The following is a 4,416-nucleotide window of genomic DNA, read 5'->3' as shown; positions in this document are numbered from 1 at the left end:
AGTGAACATGAACATAAAAAATTCCGTTCGTTTACCGTTCGTGTTCGTTTGGTTCGTTTACGGTCCTAATTTTAGGTAGTGTCTTTTTGGTTTTTTTTTTTAAAAACACATATGTCTACTACATTGAAGCAAACTATACTCGTTTATACGACACATTTATAAAATTTAGGTTCGGCCCCCTCGTTTAAAAAACTTGTATTCCGCCTCTGATTAGTAAAAGGAAAAAAAATACATGATCTCTACTTCATACGCCAAAACTAGAACGTAAGGAATAACCAAACTGTGTCTCAAAATCAACATACAACATAATCTACTAGACTAACTACATGCTCGGTTCAACACTTAAGCATAAAAATAAAAACCTAATTGTCGGAAAGAAAGATAGATTATGGTCGGTAACGTCTTACGTTGTTGCAGTTGTCATTTGAAACTTTACAAAATGATTTAACCAACGTGTCGTAAACAACATTACATCGTTTCACATTAACAGCATTATGTTTGCTCACATCTGTTCATTACGTTTTTTCTTAACATCGACGGTGTTGCGTTTGAAACGACACTTCAGTTTTAACCGTTCACAATATGACACAACATTACATTACTTCAGTGTTAAACCCACGGGTTGTTTCATACAATGAAACATCAAGTATTTGTGTAGCAAATCATAACAATACTTCATTATTTCGCCATTACAGCAAAACAATTCTTTTTGATGACGTGAACATTTATAAACTCCGTCAAAAACATTATTTAATGTGCGGGTTGAAGTAGAAAATTCGGTTTACAATTATTGATTGCAACGTAAGCAAAATAGATTCAAATCCAATTTTGAAACCACTACTTTTTAATTAAGTATTATGTTTTATATTTATCTGTTTTTAAATAAATATTTGATGTAACCAATAATTAAATATTTAAATAATGATAAATAAAAGAACTGTGAGTGCAACTTGGCTTTATGTAAATTATTGTTGTGTTTTCGACTGTTTTTAAAAGGATAAATCAGAATAAACCATTTCAGTTATTTATTATTTATAAAAGACAAAATTCTTCTAGTTTTGAATAATTATTAGATTTTTTATAAAAAGCTAAAAATGTACTCGTGTAATGCATCGAGACATATCTTGATTTCAGTGTTTCGTTTTATTCATTTTTTATGTTGATATAATAAGGTTTTATTTGGTTTTGAGAAAACGATAATATTTTTATTTTTGAATAAAATATAAATTTAAAAGTGTCATAAAACTTTGAAAAAAAATATATCGATATCAGTATCAAATTAATATTTTTAAAAGTTTTTGTGTTTTGGTGTAATTTTCTTAATTCAATTTTTTTAATTATAATTTAATTTAGGTTTAATAACAAATAAATTTAGATTTAGATTTAATAATATTTTTTATGAAGATAATATCTAAATATTCTGTTAGAACTTAGAACTCAATAATTATCTTAATTATATTTTATATTTTTTATATTTAAAATGATATGCTTATTCAGTATTTGATTATGTTTATCTATAGTTAGTTACACGAATTCAAATATGAAGCTCTAATAAGTTGTACTTATGCACAATTTACTTGTAATCTTAAATTATAAGTAATATGCATCCATAAACAGTATTTCGTGCATAAAAAAAGGTTTTTAAGGGTGCGTTTGGTAGGCAGAACAGGGTGGGACATGACAGGACAGAACACATTTGTCCCATGTTTGGTGTGGTTTTATGTGGGACTAACTAGAACAAGGTAGAACACGGGTAGGACACAGTAGTCCACCCTTCCCCCCATGGAACTAACTAGAACAAGAAACATTTGATCTATCTACCCTCCATCTTCACAACGTCGCCTCCATTTTCTACCGTCTCCTTCATCAATCGGCGGTCGGCGGCCTGGACAGAGTCGTTCCCCTTCACAAATCGWYMSCMYYMAYMRWTCGACMKYWYYSYYTYCWYMWTMYYMKSWRRTMRWYSWYYYCTCYYCTYCATCGATCGTTTRGAAGAACCCTGCTGTTTTTCGATTTTGCATAACTCGACAGCAAGTGCAAAAAGTGCCMTCTGAACTTTYGATTTTGYTGTTTTCTACTCGATTTTTCTAATCGRTTTTGCTGTTTTCTACTCGATTTTGCTGTTTTCTACTTYGATTTGCATAACTATATCTGAAACAGCAAGGRCAATGGGTYTATCTACTCRATTTTGGTACTGTTTGCATAACTCGACAGCAAGTGCAATGGGTTTAAAAGTGTTCGATTTTGCTAYTGTTTGCATTTCATTAACCATATTCTTTGCTACTGTTTTGCTTGTATGATTTCTATTTTGCTTGGTTGATCTACGGTCTTGTTGGATTCGTGGACTGTCTTGAATACCCATCAGTTCTTCAACAATACCCATCTGTTTGTTCACTCCCCAAGCAAAATCCCTCCAATCTTACTAAGGACAGTAATAAGTTCTTGGGAAACTGTTTTGCATATGTTTTAACTTAGTACAGAAGCAAAATAACGTTAGGGGTAAATTGATCATTTTAATCAGTTCTGTCATGTCCTGTCATGTCTTACCAAACGTTGAACAACTGTCATGTCCTGTCATGTCCTGTCTGTGCACCAAACGCACCCTAAGAGTTTTGTTAAATGCTTTATAATATAGTACAGAATAAAACTATAATAAATTATAAAATAATTCCAATTTAATCACTAGAATTCTGAAAAGTTAAATGTGTTTAATAACCCGTTTCATGTTTTGAAGGGGGTGTTTAAGATGATTATAGAAGATGAAGGACTTCAAGTGTAAATTTTATGAAAAGAGAAAAATTATTAAATAATTGCAACAGTGACCATGACGTCATCGACTTTCTCAGTTCGCCGAGTATTTGTGTTGTGACACCCACATGCTTTAAATTAAATATTATTATAAAAATGTTTTATTTTATATTTAGAGTGAATCGTTGATTGTTTTGATATTTTTTTATTACGGTTTCTGTAGTATTTTATTATGGATTTGGTTTTTATGGTATTCAACTTGTTTTGGTCATGGTCTTTTTGATTAATGCATTCATTAAGTCCGTTAAATCAAAGGTCATTTGAACCTCCGTGGCTACAAGGGGATTTTTATTCCTTCTTAGATTTAAACGTGGGACCTCCTGATATTTTTGATATTTGAAGTCAAGCTCAAACCAATCAGACACCACCATTGTGGTTGTGTTAAAATATTAATAATAAGTTGTTTAGTACAATGATAGAAAAAAATAATAAAATTAAACCTTCTTTAATATAATTATGTTTTTAATTTTAAATAAATCAAATCTTAAAACCATATCTTATTTTATTCGCTTTAAATAGAACAAGATATGGTTTTACGATTTGATTTGATTTGTTTAATTAAAATTTTAATTACTTTAAAAAATTATATTTTTTTCACCGTTACAATAAAACAATAAAATTAAATCATACACTATTATCCAATTTATTTATTTTGATATAATTATATATAAATTGAAGCAATTAAAAATTTGAATTTACTAAAATTAAAAAACATAAGTCCATATATTATATATTAATACAAAAACTAGTAATCAATTAAATATGGCCTATGTGTTATTTTTTAATATGATGATATTTGAACATATACAATCGTCACGTATCGATAACCAATCATCGTTTCCCATCTAAAAACACTGAATCTAGTCATGAATATGATTTTATTCATTTACATTATTTTATACTTTTACAGTCTGTTTGGTTTGCAGGATTATTTTTTAGGGATTTGAATTTTATGGAGGGATTCGGATTGGAATGAATTTGAAATCATTGATGTGTTTGGTTTTAGGATTTGGAATGAAATTGGATTTTATTATTTATAAATAATTACAAAAATAATTAAATTACATTTTTATTAATCATTATAACAAAACAAATGTTTTTAACATTTTTTAAAACCTTATTTCATACAATCCTACAAAATCCTGAGCACTCCTAAGGATTTCAAATCCGAACAATTCAACAAACCAAACATAAGATTAGAAGGGATTTGAAATCCAAATTTTCCAGATCCATTATATTCCTGCAAACCAAACGAGGTCTGATTTATTTGTTACAAATAAAAATAAAGATGCAATTATTATTTAAAAATTAGTTTCTAGGAATATAATTCTTTAATTGTAATTATTTTATTCCAAGATAATTGTGATTGGTTAGAAACAACTCAAACCCTTGGTGACACGATTTACAATTTTATTGGTGGATTTAATTAATTTGGTGATAAAAGTCTTATACAACTTGTTTAATATTTTTAATAAAAAAACTATTGTTATGTCTTGAAATAATTAAATACAATATTTTTATATCGAAATAAACATTACTTTTTAAGTATGATTGTAACATAAATTTTAATTTTTTTGGTCTGCTAATAATTAAGTATGATTGTAAGAA

The sequence above is a fragment of the Cynara cardunculus genome (assembly GCF_001531365.2).
Source record: "Cynara cardunculus var. scolymus isolate 2C chromosome LG 12, CcrdV1, whole genome shotgun sequence".
Classification (NCBI taxonomy): Eukaryota; Viridiplantae; Streptophyta; class Magnoliopsida; order Asterales; family Asteraceae; genus Cynara; species Cynara cardunculus.
The sequence above is the reverse complement of the archived record's forward strand: the minus strand, read 5'-3'. Positions refer to the sequence as shown.